Source organism: Myodes glareolus, chromosome 1 (assembly GCF_982192425.1).
Source record: "Myodes glareolus chromosome 1, mMyoGla1.1, whole genome shotgun sequence".
Classification (NCBI taxonomy): Eukaryota; Metazoa; Chordata; class Mammalia; order Rodentia; family Cricetidae; genus Myodes; species Myodes glareolus.
This window is the reverse complement of record NC_142026.1, coordinates 130,925,070-130,944,322: the sequence shown is the minus strand read 5'-3', so window position 1 is coordinate 130,944,322 and position 19,253 is coordinate 130,925,070. Positions and strand designations below refer to the sequence as shown.

Below are 19,253 nucleotides of genomic sequence, written 5' to 3'. Positions count from 1 at the left end.
ACAGTACCCTTAAAATGTTATTTATTGTCTTCTATTCAGAATATTCTCTACCAGGGCTTCTCCAACAGCTAATGTGTACTTTTCCCTAAATGACCTAAGGAGGAAAGGTTTCCATAACTCCCCACTACCAAGCTTCTCTTTATGTTTTCAGTGTCTCACCATTCACCTATCAAGCCATTAATTTGCCTGATTACATCTAATATTTTACTTTTCAAGAAGAACTGCTACAAAGCTAATGTGACTAGCACTAATAAACAAAAGGTTTAATTCCTTTAATGCAATTTAAGGTATTAAGTGGCCACCTATACACCAACTGCTTTGCAAACAGAAAGCAACCTAGGATTCTAGTTAAAAATTACAAACAACCCATCTGGGTCAGGACTGCTGCCAAGGGCCATGTCTGCATCCATGGCCCTACCATAGCCAGGGTCTGTATTGATGTCCATGGCTCTGGATGGCCACCACCAGGGGCCATGCGGGTGGGGCTACTAGACAAATGGTAAACTGTGTGACACACCACGGCTCCTGATGCTACTAGGATGAATGGAGAAGTGTTGGAAAGATGGGGGAGCAAGTAGGTTTGGGTTTTTGTTTTTAATTAATTTGTGGGGGGGTCATGCTGCTGGAGGGGTGGATATGGAGGAATTAGGAGGTGAGCAGGACTGGGGTACATCATGTGAAATTTTCAAAGGACCAAAGAATTATGTTTTAAAAATATTACAAACAGTCTTTCTTTTCAATGTCCTCTGGGGTACCCACATTTCCATTACAATCATCTGACTAGAATCAGGCCCCAGCAGATACTAAGAAGGTTGATTCCAAGTGTGGCAGTGGGACTTAAAAGGGCAGACCCGCTATGGGATAATGCTCATGTACCCTGTAAAGATTTGTCATTTATTGGTTTACTAAAATGCTCATTGGTCATTAGTCAAACAGGAAGTATAGGCAAGGCAACCAGAATAGAAGATTTCTGGGAAGAGAAAAGGTGAGAACAGTCGTCACCCAGACACAGAGGGAGCAAGATAAAAATGCCTTACTGAGAAAAGGTGCTAAACCATGTGGCTAAACATAGTTAAGAATTATGGAGGGCTGGAGAGATGACTCAGAGGTTAAGAGCATTGCCTGCTCTTCCAAAGATCCTGAGTTCAATTCCCAGCAACCACATGGTGACTCACAACTATCTGTAATGGGGTCTGGTGCGCTTTTCTGGCCTGCAGGCAAACACTCAGACAGAATATTGTATACATAAAAAATAAATAAATAGATAAATAAATAAATAGGGTAGTGGTGTTCCTGTTTAAAAAAAGAATTATGGGGGCTGGAGAGATGGCTCAGAGGTTAAGAGCATTGCCTGCTCTTCCAAAGGTCCTGAGTTCAATTCCCAGCAACCACATGGTGGCTCACAACCATCTGTAATGAGGTCTGGTGCCCTCTTCTGGCCTGCAGACATACACACAGAAAGACTATTGTATATATAATAAATAAATATTAAAAAAAAGAATTATGGATTAATTTAAGCTGTAGCAAAAGGAAAAGTTTATAATTAATGAAAGCCTGTGTTTATTTGGGACTGAACAGCTGCGGGACCAGGTGGGACAGAACTTCCATCTACAGAGGCCTAGTGGGAGATCCTCAAATAATATGGAGGCAATGGCCACAGAATAAACTTGTTCTCCAGCCTGAACCTGGCCTCACTGGTCTCTGCCTCATGTGATCACAGGCACACAGTAAATGCTCCTGCTGCCAATGAAGGTCCTCACCTGACAAAACCCACTGCAAGCACCACATTCCAGAACCGCCAATAGGATAAGCTAAAAGGACTCTTTGTACTAAGCATTTCATTATAATGGCAAAATTATAGTAGGCCACACTGTTTCTACTATATCACGTCTGTTCAGGTCTATTCTTGTAGCAAGACACCAATAAACTGTATTTGACCCAAAACAACCAAACTATATGATAAAAGAACTTATAGCAAAAGCCAATCCTTAAATTTGAGTAGTCTCTGAATCCAAGATGTATTTCCTCTTTTTGATAAACAATGTACTCTCACTAGACAACATTCTCCTACCCTCATATGTACTGAAACTCATCACTCAATTTTAACAAAATGTTTTCAAAGTATTTCAAACAAAACTTTCAAAAAACATTTTAGTGTCTTTGCAGATTTGATCAATACTCAATTAACTCTATGGCTTTGGCAGAATCTAAAAGAACTTACAGGTCCTAAACCAGAACCACCAACAGACATCTGGCTGTACATCAGCACAGTGTGCCGTCAAGGCTGCTGAATCTTTGACCAAATGTATTAAAGTATGAATCAAAAGTCAAGAGTAGCTAATTCTGGGGCTGGAGAGATGGCTCAGAGGATAAGAGCATTGGCTGCTCTTCCAGAGGTCCCGAATTCAACTCCCAGCAACCACATGGTGGCTCACAACCACCTGTAATGAGATCTGGTGCCTTCCTTGCCAGCAGTACATTGTATGCTTAATAAATAAATCTTTCAGGAAAAAAAAGGGTGGGGTAAGTTTAAAAAAAAAAAAGAATAGCTAATTCTTTTCCCAAAATAACCCCTTGGGGCTATAAAATTAGGATCAGTATCCCTCAACTCTCCAAAGACACGAGAAACCTCACAAAAGTTCCTGCCAATATGATCTTGACACTTTCAAGTCTGTGAGACTAGACACAACCACTTCTTCCTGCTATTCAGAAGACAATGACTTTCACAATGAAGAAAAAAGGGAGACGTAACAGATAACTGATGCCATCAACTTTTAGAAAACGTAAAAGGGTTGGTAACTGATAAAACAAGGAAACCACAGCCATAGCACATACGTAAGACACAGCCACTGTATAAAATACTTTCTTTCACGGCTCACTACCCAAGACCAAGATCTGAGAGAGTGCAGAAGTAGTAACTGTGAACAAATGCCCCCACCTACTACTGCAACAACTATTAATGTCTAAAACTCAACCGACAGTGGTATTAAACTTTATTTAAAGGCTTAATGACCTTAAGGGTTAACAAGCGAAAAACACTGGTCTTTGGGGGATATCAAGCACAGTCAGAGACTTCAAAATCATTCAAAAATTGAATTTCATTATTTTTATTCTAGTCCATTCTAGTGCATACATAATTTCCACACATCACCTTCTCCAAAATTCTTAAATTGAAGTCCCAACCTTCACTATGACTGTATTTTGAAGGAGGTGATTAAGTGACATCATATAGACAGACTAACAGGATTACTGTCTTTCAAAAGCTAGATAGCTCAGCTTTTGCTCACATACATGTCCATATTTTTTCTGCACCCCACCCCTCCCTTCCTCTGTGAGAAGGCAAGTATCCATCAGACAGAAACAGTTTCTTCTGGGAACTCAATGGTCAGCACCCGAAGTCTTGACTATAGCCTCAAGAACTATAAAGAAAAAAATTTTAGTTCAGACACTATTAAAAAAAAAATGGGTTACATGATACTTTCCTACCATTTATAAACATGCTATTGTTCAATTACAGCACTGAGAAAATAAAATATATTCATAGCTGTAAAGCACTTATGTCTTCCAAATTGAACATTCATTCTTCCCAGTAAAGGAGGAAGAGGGGTTCTCACATTCAGGAAACTCAATGGGCAAGATTCACACAAGAGGCTCAGGAAGTTCATGAAGCCTAACAGATACAGAAAGCTCTAAAATATGGGTTTCATAAGCTGGCACCCATGCTAGATGGGCCTTTCAATACTGAGGTTACCTGTGAGTCATCTGTGCTACTGGAACTAACCCTAATAAACTTACTGGTTCATCCAGCTAGATAGGTGGAACTGTGTCTTTAGTTTGTCATCAGTGCCCTATCTGGGATAAAGGCATGTTTTGTACACTTCTCCCCAGGAATAATCACACAAAGCAACTGGTGGCCAAACATGGACTAACATAACCAAAGTGAGGATAATATAAGCAAATCTTGGCTAATCTTGATGTGGGACTCCCCTCTGTATGCTGAGTATCATTGGTTAATGAAGAATTAACCCATTGGTTAATTGGGCCTATTGCAGCACAGAGTAGGTCAAGGTGTGAGTTCCAAGCAGATAGAGAAGAGAGAAGACAGAGTCAAAGAGAAGACATGTAGCCGCTGCAGGAGACAGACACTGAACAAAACTTAACCGGTAGGCCACAACCACGTGGCAATACACAGATTAATAGAAATGGGTTAATTTAAGATATAAAAGCTAGCCAAGAAGAAGTATAAGCTAATAGTCCAAGCAGTGTTGTAATAATACAGTTTCTGTGTGACTATTTCAGGTCTGAGCAGCAGGGAAACAAATGAGCAGCTTCTGCTTACACAATCTGTCTGAGGGTGAAGAATTCATGGGGGCAATCCTAATATGACTACTTTTTCCCAGGATGTGGTAAAGGATGGTGTGCCTCCTTGTAGTGACAGCTGTGTGTGTCCTGTGGTAATAATATATAGAATCCAGGTGGAGCCATTTGAGTACAGTACCTTTTGGAAAAGGGGAGGATGTTCCTTCCAATAGCCCCTGTCTACATAGTATGGGATAATATACCTCCTTGATGAATGAATGGTATTCCACACATTGTGAAATTCTTAACTGACTGAAGAATACATTACAAACCCTGAAGTACTGCATAGGAGAACCAATCATAAGAAAGCTGCAGAGGCAAGTTATGTGGCCTTAGCTTTGGGCCATACAACATTCAACTGAGGCTCATCTTCCAGTCTACAAAGAACAAACTCTGTAAGAAAGAAATTACAGGGTTGGAGAAATGGCTCAGCAGTTAAGAGCACTGACTGGGGGTTCCGTTCCCAGCACCAACATGGCAGTTTATAACTGTCAGCAACTCCAATTCCAGGTGACCCGATACCCTCACAAATACATACATGCAGGCAAAACACCAATGCATATAAAATGAAAATAAATTACTCTAAAAAAGAAAATTACAAAAATAAAAAAAAATGGATGTTATCCTATTCTCTATATTGGCCTCTAATTTAGCACACACACTCAAAAAAAAATAAGGATGACATGAAGATGTTGGTCTGCTGTTCGTTATGCTGGTGAGACACTAAAGAAGTGTCTTTAAGTTTTGCCCTTAAAAACCCTTAGCAGACAGAAAGATTTGTAACCTGGGACAAAATTAAATAGTGAATGAGAACGTGAAATAGAACAGAAGATATTCCTAGGGGTTAGAGAGATGATTTCTGTGTAAAGATGCTTGCGAAACAGTCTAGCAACCCAAGTTTGATATCTAGAATCCACATAAGGTGGAAGCAGAGAACTGAGTCCATAAAATCAGCCTCTAGCCTACACACACATACCATACCACACGCAGCCCCACAAACACACACACATACACACACACACACACACACACACACAAAAACACATACACACACACATCATGCACATACACATACTAAATAAATATTTTTAAATTAAAAAAAAAAGAAGATACTTCTCAGATCTGATCTTTACTACAGGTTGGACAAATCCAAGACTCAGTATACAGATGAGGGCCTTAACAATGGACCAGTACAGAAACTACGATAAACAAGTAATAAACTACGATAAACAAGTAATATACTCCATCTGAACTGCTTCAATTGGAAAGATTTTTAAATAAAAAATAAAAACAACTCCCCGTGGTCTAGTTCATGAGACTATGAGCCATGGGTGTAGATAAGATCAGTCTGAGTGACGGGGGAATGGAGAAACCAGACAGCACCTAGCCGTCTGTCCTTGAGACAAAGGCAGCACAATCTGAGGCAATGTAACAGAGATCAACCCCTGATAGACTGCTCTTACCAGCCAGCCATTAGAGACACTTCGCTATAGCCTGTTAAGATCCACATAAATATAAGTGGGAAGCAAAAGACAGCATTACTGAGGAAACTGGGTGTGGGAGGCGGTGCTTAACTCCAATTCACCAGGCCCTACAGGACTGTTCACAAGGAGGCAGGAAGAAGCTAGAGCAGTGGGTATTCACAACTGGCATGGGCACCATCAATGAGCCATGTGGGGACAGGTATGTGGATGGGACTGGTTTAAGAGCAGTTAAGTAAATAAGGTTCAGAGGCTGCTCCCGCACTCAAGATGTGATACCACAAGGGCAAGCAAAAAGGTCTATCCAGTTCACTTGACGATAAATGTGATGAGATACATGTGAAGGGAAATTACTAAGAAATGTCAGAAAACCCAATGCTGCATTTGTCTCCAAAAGGCCAAACAGTTCTCCAAAAGGTAAAAGAGATGGCAGAACAGTACAAGTTTTTTTTAAAAAAAAGGGGGGGGGATTAGTATCCTAGAGTACGTTACTACTGGGGGGTAGAAACTGTTCATCCACCCACTGACCTTCGCAGTCAGCTGTGGTCAACGGAAAGACAGTGGCCTCAAAACCAGCCCAGAGGTTACAAGAAATCAGCTACAATGGCAGTCAAGGTAGGCAAAAATGTGGTTCTGCTTCCCCTGGTCCCTAGCCTGGTCAAGTACACAACTCCACTGAGCCTGTGGGGTGGAAGTGCATAGCACCCCTGGAAGCACTCTAGGATGGAGAATCAGGATGGTTCACCGACCACATTATCACACCGCATCACTGCTCTTCTGCCAGAACAAGAGATACCATCTTTTCAGGCTGCACTGGAACTTGCTAAGTGATCTTTTTAATATTCTGCTAAGTACTATATCCTAAAACCAATGGATACTTCCTCAAAAAGGACAATCTTGGATGGGCAAAGATCCTGCTCACCCTTTGTAAGATGATCTCATTATGTAAAACCAACTGTTGTGTATCTGAGATTTAGAAAACTGACAAAACAGTTAATTTAAATAAATGCACCCTACTGAAAGAAGGAAAAAGAAAAGAAAAAGCATTCACAGACGCTGTAAGGTTATTAAATAAAAATTCCTGCGCCCACAGTAACTCCACCCCTATGAGTTCTTGGTCAGGGAGGCCCCATATCCTATATATAAATCAAAAAGACTATGGCCATTGGTGCTGGTTGTTTCCACAAATTAGATGGCAAGTCCTTTATTGCTAGGACAGCATAGGCTTTGGTTGCAGAACTAGGGGAAATCCAACTGTTAATGAGCTGGACGTGTCCTGCCCTGTTCACTGAATCTCTGGAAGACACTCCACAATCTGCTGTGCAAAAACTGTCCCCAACAGTCCTGCTGGATTATGGATTCTGACAACATATCATCCATCATGTATCTGCAGGAATAATGGTGATGGATGAGATCCCTATTTTCTGTTTGACTTTAAAAATATCTTCCCTTTATTTGATACTCTAAGTCAAGATAAAAATCTGTGGCTGGGGCTATCAGAGGCTTCAAAAGGAGACTACCTGCTACAGATGTAACGTGCCTGTCAAACTATCTTCTAGACATCTGTGTGTACTCCCACAGCTGCTGATGCTGTCGCCCCTGCTCAGGAAGGCTATTCTTCTTTGCAGTGGGCAGTGGCTACTGTAGAAACTCATAACCACTCATACTAAAATAACCTCTGCTGTAGTAAAATGGCCCAATACTGAGCCATGAGGAAGAGTTAAACAGACATGTATATTACCCCTTTCTAAGCTCAGAGCATCACAAAAGGGGCAGATAAATACTGTGAGATAGAGGAGAAATGGAGTGCTGTGAATATATTTCTTCAAATTAGAACAGTGCCCCTGGAGAGCTGAGGGTGGCTCACCCCACACAGATACAGAGAGCTCTTGAAACTTTTAAAACTCAGGGAATACTAGAATTTCAGGGATGAATCATCTTGCCTGGTTCCCACAGCTTTAAAGAGTTATTAGTGTAATACACAAAAACTCATACATTGCACACTTCAACAGATGAAAATTATAGTGTGGATGTCTCAATAAAGCTGTTGTCTAAAAACAAAAATAAAGTGAGGCACTTGGGAGGCAGAAGCAGGGGGATCTCTGAGTTTGAAGTCACCGAGTCTGATCTACACAGTGAGTTCCAGGAGATCCAGGACTACACAGAGAAACCCTGTCTTGGAAAAAAAGAAAAATAAAAAACCCACAAAGGCCTCAAAAAGCTACAAACAGCATGAGGTCCTCCCCCAAGTTAGGAGAGCAGTTAAGCAACTAGAGGGAGAAAACTGGTGGAGCAATCTGCAAGTTAGGCTGATAGCTGCAAGGATGCAGCTGTCAACCATGCTGGGGTAAGCCTTTCAGTGACTCGGCTGTCTCTAACCACGCTCCTGTGAGGGACCTCAATAAGCTCAGGGTCACTAAAGCCACACTTGAATACAATTCTTTCTCCAGCCTTCCATCAGTGCCTTACCTGAGGGGAACAGACATCAGCTTGGACTATTCTGGAAAAGTCAAACAGTGTACATTTTTAAACAGATACCTTTTATGCACAATACTGAAACAGTATTTCTGCCTCATGTCTAACAACCATTATAAAGGATGAAATGAATATGGTTTGGGTGGCTGTCACATTTAATAAATTTTGTCAAACAGCTTCATAATCATTTTACTTAGATCATCACCAACATTCTCTTAACTCATCACAAAAAAATTCTAAGAATTTCAGTCTCTTTGTAGAAAATATTTCAAATATAACTCTAAGCAATATAAGATGACATTACAACTGAAATAATAATTTTTAAAAAAATCCGTGTTTGTAAAGAATTGGAGATGATGGGCAATGTTACATTCTTTGGAATTCCCCAGACTGGGCTTTCAAAGGCACAAGCTGATTCCTACTTCATACTAAAAACCTTCAAACCAAGTAATCCAAAGGCATCTTTTTAGGGAGGGGCAGAATATGTAACTGCAAACAACAAAACAAAACGATTGATAATAAAATAAAAATAAACTATTATTAAACATAAAGTGATGTTGGATGTTGAGAATACCACTGGTAATTAAAGAAGCTATCTTGGGCATGTGGAGGGCAGAACAGAGGTGGCGGGGGGGGGGGGGGGACACAACTAAACTGAATGCTGGGGTAAAAAAAGCTGTGAGGGGAAAAAGATGCAATCTGTCAGCTGGAACCTTGCAGATAGGCCACAAGCCTCGTGGTAAAATATAAAATAATGGAAATGGGTTAATTCTAGAGGTAAGAGCTAGCTAGTAATATGCTTAAGTGATTGGCCAACCAGTGGTTTAAATAATATAGTTTCTAAGTGACTATTTCGGGTCTGGGTAGCCAGGAATGAACAAGCAGCCTTCTATAACAATAAATAATTTTTCTTAGTTATAAAAGAATGCTTATGATTCTTTTCCTAAACATATTTTAATTACATTGTTTATGTATGAGTTTGTATACACATGCACATGGAAGCCGGAAGACAAGAACAGGTTCTCTCCGGACAAACGGATCATACCCTCTGGCTTGACACCAAGAGGATTTATCCACTGAGTCATCTCCCTGACTGACCTTTATTTTCCAATTCAAGATATTTTAATACAGAAAATATGGAATATTTTAATAAAACACAAAAGAAAGAAAAAACAAATTATGTATAATCTCACGATTCATCACTCATTCAAAACCTACTCACTGAAACCAGACAGTAGGAATGTAAGACAAGGCCATCAATCAGGTCTGCCATTAAACTCACGTTTCTAGAGCAGGACAACAGTGCAACAGTAACAGCATACAGAAGAGTATGAAATAACATACAACTTTCTCAGAATAAAAAAAAAATCTAAAACATTTTTTTGAAGTACAAAATATCAAGAAAGGGAAATATTTGTTTTCCTAACACTATAACCTACAGTGGCTTTAGTAGGAGCTGATGTTTAGCATGTGTGACACCTGGGTGCACAATCCCCAGCACCAAAAATTACAAATCAAAGCAGTTATCAACACTATTACAGCACCATGAATTTTGGTATGTTTTACAGTCCTTCCTATGGGCTATAAGCATTCCCATGTGGATAGTAATTAAAGTAAGAATATCCTACTTTTCAAGTACAGTAATTGCCTAAGGATAATATTAGTTTTTGAATACTATTTGAAAGGAAAATATAGAATCTAAGTTCAAAATTGTATTTGCAGCAGAAATAAAAGTCAACAATCCCTATAAACAAACATTATTTAAAGAACTATACTTAAGCCACAAAGTTGTATATAGAGGTCCTTTCACGTCAAATTGTTGGAATGGGAGAGCTAAAAATATTATTAAGAAGTACACATTTCAGGTCAAGATGGATTGAATAAGTCAAACACATGTCCCTGATGGCAACTGAAAATCCAGGACTAAACAAAATTATCCAATGACTCAAAAGCAAACAAGCAGGTCAACTGAAGATCAATGTCAAGCCTCCATACTGTCTGGTGCCGGTATGAGGAGGCTTTGTGACAGCAGGTAAGTTCCAGAGCACTGGGTACTCCACCATCAGGCTCTGAGCCCAGTGCTGGCAGAAACTGAAGAACTGTGCAGCCAACAAAAGCAAAGCAGCCAGTAGAAACCTGTCCTGTATCCAACCAGAAGAGCAGAGAAAAAGGCACTAGGGGTAAGGAGGAGCGGGAAAGCAAGGAGAGACTTCTTTCCCCTTCTGCTTCCTTTTAACTGGAAGGCAGCTCCATTTATAACATGAGCATCAACCCAGAAGAACAAGGAAAAGAAGACTGCATTATCTAAGAAACGGAAGGTGTGAGGCCGTCCTGTTTCATTGTTTTTCTTTACTTCAATCATAGCAGGTAACTTTCTGAAGAGAGAAACAGAAGAGTCCTAAAATCTGGAGACTGTGGGAATCCCAATGTGAACAGGGGACATTCTTCTGTGTATGAATTAACAAGACCTAGGCTCATTCTGGACTGTGCCTCCATAAAGATTTCTGAAGAAAGAAGGCAAAGGTTAAGACTAAAATACCTGTCAACTATTAGCCAACTTTTAGACTACATCAAGCAAAATGTGTGCTGGGTACACTCAAGGGACAAAGCAGATGCTTGCAAATAGACACTGAACAAGTGCACATGCGAAAAAATACAATTAACTATTAATCCCAAAAGGACAATTACACTAGAGTCATCAAGAAACTTTAAAGAAAATAGGAAAAATAAATGCCCGTGCTCCAGTAAATAACACCACACCTTTGTTTCTGCAAGCAACCCTAATTAAACCGAGAGGGCCATTAAATAGGAAGGGGCATGAGAGAGACTTGTTAGGAAGAAAAGGGGGTTCAGAGGAAGTGGAAGAGGGTAGAGGGTAATGTAATGGGTGAGTATGATCAAAATATACTATCTACGTGACTAAAACTATCAAAGAAATCAACTTTTAACAAATACTTTAAAGAAATTACAATTCTTTCCAGTAAGGACACTACGAACCCTGAAAATAAATACAAACACAAGTTTTCAGCACAGAAAAAGAAACTAAGAAAAAAAAAGCAAAATGGTCATTTTATACACAACTATTAACACCCAGGAGAAGGTGGCAGTAGGACACTAAATATAAGAGTCAAAAAATTCTTCTACTGACTTCACACACTTAACAGGCCATAATCACAATCGCTTTCATATCAGCATTATAGATGATACAAAAAAAAATAAAAATAAGCCCCCTCAATAAAAAACAAAAAAAAAACCCTACATGGCCAAGAAGAGACATTTAATAAAATAAGATATACTGCTAACCCAACTTAAATAATTAAGATGAGAAATAATAAGCTCTATATTTGTATTAGCATAGTCAATGAGGTTTAAAATAATTATCTTAGAAATAACAGAAAATTCTAGTATGTTAAATAGTAAGAGTAAATGTTTCAATTCATCATAATATTCTAAATATATGAACTAAATACAAAAACAAGAGCAGGGAAAATGATCAAAAATTGTCAATTGGATATAATAAGCATAAATAATTTTCTAAAAACAAAACAAACCCTCCGATCGCTCCCTCTCCGATCCCGTAAAATGTCACATTAGGTAGTGTAGGCCAGCTCCAGACTTGTGTCAATCTTCCTAGCTCTGCCCTCAAGTGATGGATGGGGTCACTAGTGTGAGACACCAAATCCAGGTTCAATAGGAAACAATGAACTGCACTGATTAGTCCTCAGCAACACAGATCAAACCAGCTGACTACTTAATCAGGCCACAAACTATATTTTGTATTGTAAGGCAAATATTTTTCAGCATCTCTTTTTTAAGATTTCTTTTTATTTCATGTGTTTGAGAGTTTTTCCTGCATGTATTTATGTACAATGTGCGTACCTGGTGCCAGTGGAGGCCAAAAGAGGGCATCAGATCCCGTGGACCTAGGCTTATAAATGGCCATATGCTTTGCAAGAAGCAGCAAGTACTCTTAACTGACTTTACAACCTCTCCAGCCCCAAGAAATTAAGTGTTTTTTGAAAAACAACGTTATAGCCCACAACTATCAAAAGGCAGTACTAAGAAACTACAAGGAAAAAAGTTATTAAATTCTCTAGATAATACTACTTGCCCGAAGCTAAATCTAACGAATAACTTTTTAGAGATTAACAAATATATATCAGCACAAAAAACAAAGTGGTTCTTAACTAAAATATTCTGTACTGAAAGATGGAAAGTGAATCTCTTTTATACCTAAAATTACAATTTGACACCCGTGTTCTAGCAGATACCCTGAGTTCTCTTCCCCTCCATCTACCCTGAAAACTATGACCTTACATTAAACAGTAGTCAAGAAAGTTTTTTGCTTTGTTTTGTTTTTTCTCATCCACAATGGCTAAAATTTACTAAGTACACATGGACGCTAAAAGTAATTAAACAATCCAATACAAGCTAGCAGAATGAATTTACTCAATTTCCTCATAATTAAATTCACTTGAATACAGATTGATCTCATTCAAAGATGTAACCAAAGCCTCAGGGCTGATATAAATTTCTCCCCCCACAATTTAAGTTAAAACCTTGATACCCAAGCTGGGCGGTGGTGGTGCACGCCTTTAATCCCAGCACTCGGGGAGGCAGAGATAGACAGATCTCTGTGAGTTCAAGGCCAGATTGGTCTACAGAGTGAGTTCTAGGACAGGATCCAAAGCTACAAGAAACCTTGTCTCAAAAAACCAAAACCAAAATCAAAACAAAACAAAAAATACCTTGATCCCCTACTGTCGTAAGATGAAGTGCTTTCCTGAGGGAGGGTACAAATGGGGGGAGACAAAAAGGTCAACACAGCAGGGTGCCCACGCAAAGGATCCCACGTCATCTGGATACTTTGTAGTATCTTTTACATTAGGCAAGATAGCAGAGAGGGTAAAAAAGTGCTGGCGGTGGAGCCTGACATGAGCTCAGTCCCTAGAACACAGATAAGATGGAGACAACCAACTCCACAAAGTTGTTCTCTGACCTCTCTACATGTACAACAGTACCACGCCCATATCTGTCCCACACACTAATAAAAAGACCCATCTTAAATAAAAAATCATTCTTGTATATAATTACCATGTTTACTTTTTGAGAGTTGATCATTAATTCTCTCTTGTATAGTCTTATAGAAAGCCCAACTATAAAAAAAGAGAGAGAGAGAATTTGAAAGTTTTTTAGTTTTTGTTTTATTCTGAGATAGATCTGCCTTCCTATGTAGGCCTGGATGGCATGAAACTAGCTTATGTAGACCAAGTAGGCTGGCTTTTAAACTCAGATATCTGCTTGCCTCTACCTCTCAAGTGTTGGGATTAAAGGCGTATGCCAAAACGCCTATTTCGAACTTTGGGAATCTAAGTGATTATAGCGAAACTGAAGAGATAACTTCCATATAAATTAAAGACAGAGGTCAGCTTGCAAAAAAGAAAGGATGCATGCATGGATTAAAGATTCAACGTGGTGAATAAAAAAGAAAGGATGCAGCATGCATTAAAGTAAGTAGCTCATTGGGTTTCACGACTGAGGAATACAGATGAATCGCATGTTTTTGTGTCAATACTTAGGAATATGACTTTATTCCCCAAGTAAATTGAAGTCTTAAAAAGCAAGAAGTGAGTTGAAGAAAAATTTAGATTTGGGGTGACAGGAACATGACTGCAAGTTTACATTACGCAAAAAAAAAAAAAAAGAGAGAGACAATGTAGAATTGAATCCCATAAAAAAAAATCTTTTTTAAAAAAGAAGTAATTCCTAGAGAGGTAACAGAAGGCAGGTAAAGAAATAATAATTAGTACACTGGTTTGAAAAATAAAGAACTAGATGCTGAGATCTAGGAGAAAAGTGAAATATGAGCCTGCTACCAGGCCTTCAGATCAAGCTTTCAGAAGTGTAAAGAACCAAGACAGACCTAAGGGAAAGGAGCCGCACACAAAGAGGAAAGAACACTTCAGATCTGAGGCACTCTGCCAACACTCAGTTCTGTCAGGACTGCTCAAGCACTTTCTCCTTCAGAATGGCCTGACAAGATTTGATAGTATTTGCATTTTCTTCATTTGTAACAAGTGATAACTAAATTAAAATTTCCAAAGTACCACATCAAATACATTATAGACTCGTGTCTCAAACAGTACTTTTCGCTCACAGAAGGGATGGAGTTTCCAAGAACAAAACTACCCATGCCTATATGGAATGCCCATACTGTATGGTGGCCCATGCTGTAATCCCGGTAAGAGGAAACTGAAGTAGAAAGAGAGAGTTCGAGGCAGCAGGGACACATAGCAAGCCCTTGTCCAAAATAAATAAATAAAAAGAAAAGAAAAAAAAAGAAAAAAGAACCAATGGACCTGTCAAGAGCACTAGCAGTTCTTCCAAAGGACCCAGGTTTAATTCCCCTGGCTCAAATGGCAGCTCACAGCTCTAATATTGCAGGTCCCTACACACAAATGATACAGACATCTATGCAGACAAAGCACCATACACCTAAAATTTAAAAAATAACTTAGTAAATGCCACCAAAAAACAAACAAAAGTCAAAAAAAAAAAAACAAGAAAGACAGAAAACAAATCTATCAGCGAGGAGCCATGTAAATCTACACAACTGAGTCCCTAGTGAAGATGGAGTACTATGGAAACACTGACTCCCTAGTGAATATAATGGATTTAGCCATGGTGTCAACCTAATAGCCAAGCAGATTTTTCATAAACTTAAAGTGTTTGTGAATCTGCTTATCAAATGAATTGATTCACCTAAACATGAATTTTACGCAATCATTATAAGGCTTTAGGGCTCAAAATCCTTAACAATGATAGTCCCTGTAGTGTTATCTTTTTCATAATCTAACAGATCTTGCCTAAAGATCAGCGTGCAGAGCTAAACCACGATTTAGCCACAGAGGCCAGGCAGTGGTGGCACACACCTTTAATCCCAAGAGGCAGAGGTAGCAGATCTCTGTGAGTTCAAGGCCACCCTGGGCTATACAAGACTGCTCCAATCTAAAAGAGAAACAGCCAGGTTGTGGTGATGGCACACCTTTAATACCAGTACTTGGGAGACATACACCTTTAACCCTACCACTAGGGAATGAGATGACTGAGCAGAAAGAAGACTACAAGGTAGGAGGAGACAGGAGCTCAGATGCAGTCTGAAATTTCATAAAGGCAGCAGTCAGTCTGAGAATTCAAAGAGACAGGATCACCCCCTCAGTCTGAGCATTGGTAAAGGTAAGCACTCTCTAGTGGCTGGCCGCTCTGCTTCTCTGATCTTAGCCCCTATATCTGACTCCAGTTTTTCTATTTTTTTTAAAGATTTTTTTATTATATGTACAATGCTCCTCCTGCCTGTACACCTCCATGCCAGAAGAAGGCACCATATTTCATTACAGATGGTTATGAGCCACCATGTGGTTACTGGGAATTGAACTCAGGACTAATGGAAGAGCAGCCACTGCTCTTAACCTCTGAGCCATCTCTCCAGCCCCACCAGGTTTTATAAGAACTATTTAGAATCCATGCTACAAGTCCCTTTCTCTAAAAGTTCCTCTAGGGCTCTTTTCTAATCCCACCACGTGAGTGGTGGACTATCACACCTCTCCTTACACAATGGATACTGTCCCATAGTCCTTTGGCAGCAACCATATTTAAAAAATAAATAAATAAAAAGTCATCCTGGCCAGGTGTGCCAGCACACACTTAATCCCAGCACTCAGAAGGCAGAGACAGTGGATCTCTGAGTTTGAAGCCAATCTGGTCTGCATATCAAATTCAAGGCCACCCAAAAACACCATCCTAAAAAACAAATCTCCCCAAAACCTAGAGCACTGAATTATATAAATATATAAATGTAGTTGGGCAGAGTATCTTACAAATCTGTAATTCCAGCTAGGGAGGCTGAGGCAGGAGGATAGCTGTATGAGTTCCAGTCTGAGCTACAGAGACGGACAAGTATGACTTAAAAAAAAAAACTATTAATTTGCTCTAATTTGACTGCTCATAGGTATCGATCCTAAATAATACATTAAGTACAACTGCTCATCCAAGTCTACTGAACGACATCTTTCAAAAGTCAAGTTTATGCCAAGAACTGAACAAGGGAGTCAAAAACAAAACCAGACTTCAGTTCCGCTTATAGCTCCCGATGCACAACACAACTACAATGGTATTCAGTTACCATGTCAGAAAACCAAGGGCAGAAATCATTCTTGAGATGAAACAAAATATATAAATACACAGGTAGATACATGAAAACCTTCAGTTAAATTTCTCCATGATTTAAACAGCCCACATTTGTCTGTGGCCATCACAGTGGAACAGTAAGACCACTACGTTCCCTTAGTTTGAGAAGTGGTATTAATAGCAAAGTGACCACAGGAGAGGGGAAGTCATCAGGATATTAAAAAGCTTCTTGGCAGCAAGTTCCCATAGCTGTATTAACTACAATTTCTCAAACAAACAAGCTATTTCTAACATTACAGTAGTTTAATTTAGTTTCATGATTATAATAAAGAACTGTGCAACAAATGTTACATAAAATGCTAAAGGATTCAAGCAGGCTTAATACCAATATCCTAATAAATTGTCACTAGCAAAATTTAAATCTTTTTTTTTTCGTACACCTTTCAATATACAACTAAATGGTTTCTTTTGGGGAACAGGGTTTGTCTGTATAGCCCTGACTGTCGTACAACTCTCTATGTAGACCAAGCTGGCCTTCAACTCAGAGACTCACCTGACTCTACCCACAAGTGCTGAGATTAAAGACGTGCACCACCATGCCCAGCTACTACCTAAGTTTTAATTATACCATGAGCCTGACACCAAATGAAGCCTGAGATTCTTGAAGAAATGGCTAATCAAAGTTTAGGCAGGAATAGCTTACTGTATCACAAAATACGGGGATATTCAAAAACTCATTAGCATATATCAAAGTACCCAAGAGTTGGCTTGAATAATCTCTGATTAGTCAAAACTGACCACGCAGGATCTTTTGAGACAGGGTTTTTCTGTAGCATTGGAGCCTGTCCTGGAACTAGCTCTTATAGACCTGGCTGACTTTGAACTCACAGAGATTCACCTGTCTCTGCCTCCTGAGTGTTGGGATCAAAGGCATGCACCACCATCACCCAACTACCACAGAATATCTTTAAAAAGCCAATGAATAAGAAAGAATAGATGAGTTTACAACAAAATACAAAATTATATTTACACAGAAATTAAGAGAAAGGAAAGCTGTCACAGATACAAAGAAATACAGACACAAAGAACTTAGCATTTGGTGACTGTATCAGGCAAGAAATGAATTTAAGCTAAAAAACCAGTGGGCAAATTTGGGTGATATTCTTTATATTTGCATCAAAATATCTCACCTACAAGAGACATGGTACAAAGGTAGAGAAAGCAAAGGAAGCTGTAGCCAAGAGCCACCACTCCTGCTAATGACACAAATTAGAAGTCTCAGAAGTAAGGATGCACACAATGTTATTTCTGAAGGACTCCTGCCTAAAACACATAAAATTACACAGCAAATGAGTCAATATGAAGAGAATTCTAAATTGTCCTGCTGTCATCAAACACCACCACCTCAAGCTCTAAAAAAATTAGAGTAACTTCCAAATTAAAAGAGATAAAACATTAAAGTGTGGTATAGAAATTATTCTATAAGGAAAACCATGGGTACAATATATAGGGAAATTAGTTAAAGATCTTCAACAGTAATTATAATCACTGTTAACCTCCCAATGGATAACACTGTGTTTCAACTAAACAAATATCCTTTTAAAAGAAGAGATAGCTATTCAGAGGAAGCTGGCACTCTGAATTAGTTATTTACTTCAAAATATTCAGGAAAAAGAGTTTGTGTTCATGTGATATAAAAAGACAGAAAGCTAAAGTATCTAACACAAAGAACCTGGGGCTAGAGAGATGGTTCAGTTCTCTCACAGAGGACTCAAGTTCAATCTTCAGCACCCACACAATGTCTCACAGCCATCTCTAACTCCAGTCCCAGAGGATTTGACACTCTTCTGACTTTTGTCAGGCACCCACTTGATGCACATACATACATACACTCTGTCATATAAAATAATAAATCTTTTCTTTGAAAAAATTCAAAGTATGCACCTAAAAGTTTCTTGCAACTTTTCTACAAGTATGTTTCAAGTAATTTTTTTAAAAATGAAAGTTGTATTTGGACATGATGTCTATTAAGTTACTAAAAAATTAACTAATGGGCCTCCTTTACAAAAAGCAAGGAAGAGGACTGGTGGGATCTTGCAATCCCCCAACAATAGCATCTCCAGGTCGGGTGACTAGGTACCTCCTGTTCAAGCAGAACCCATAGGTGATGTGGCCTTATTGGCAGCGAGGGCCTATGATCCGGGTTCCTTGTATTATTAGCCAGCTCCTGGGCTTTCGGTTTACAAATTTCTGAGTCACTCCTTGTCTTTATTCTCTGCAGAAATGGGAAACCTGGGAGAGCAGTGTTGGTCCTGACTGGACACTACTCTGGACAAAGAGCCATCATCATGAAGAACACTGGTGACAGCACTGCAGACCACCCTTATATCCATACCCTCCCTGGTGGCTGCAATTGACCATTATCCTCAAAAAGTGACAGCCACCACCAGAAAGAATATTGCCAATAGAGCAAAGATTTACAATCACCTCAAGTCTACGAAACCCTCTGTGTGAATCCCCTTGGACAAAACTGTTCTCAACAAAGATCTTTAGAGACCCAGTTCTGAAACACAAGACTAGGCAGGAAACAGCTTTACATTTGTGTACTTTTGTTTCTATCACTAAAAATTAAAAAAAAAAAGCAACCCCAAAGGGCAAGAAAATCAGAGGAGTGCTAACTCACACATTTCTTTCCTGTCTAATAGCTACAAAGTGCATTTCTTTAGTAAAATCACAATGGCCGAACTTAGT

The 19,253-nt window shown here is 39.2% G+C and overlaps 1 protein-coding gene and 1 pseudogene across 8 annotated transcripts in view; one reads left to right on the top strand and one right to left on the bottom strand.

Annotated features, from left to right (window-relative positions):
- Positions 1 to 19,253, bottom strand: part of Scaf8 (SR-related CTD associated factor 8) — a 170,843-nt gene that overhangs the window by 143,645 nt on the left and 7,945 nt on the right. The gene's annotated exons all lie outside the window — the stretch shown is intronic.
- LOC146895795 (large ribosomal subunit protein eL27 pseudogene) lies at positions 10,325 to 19,134 on the top strand (annotated as a pseudogene).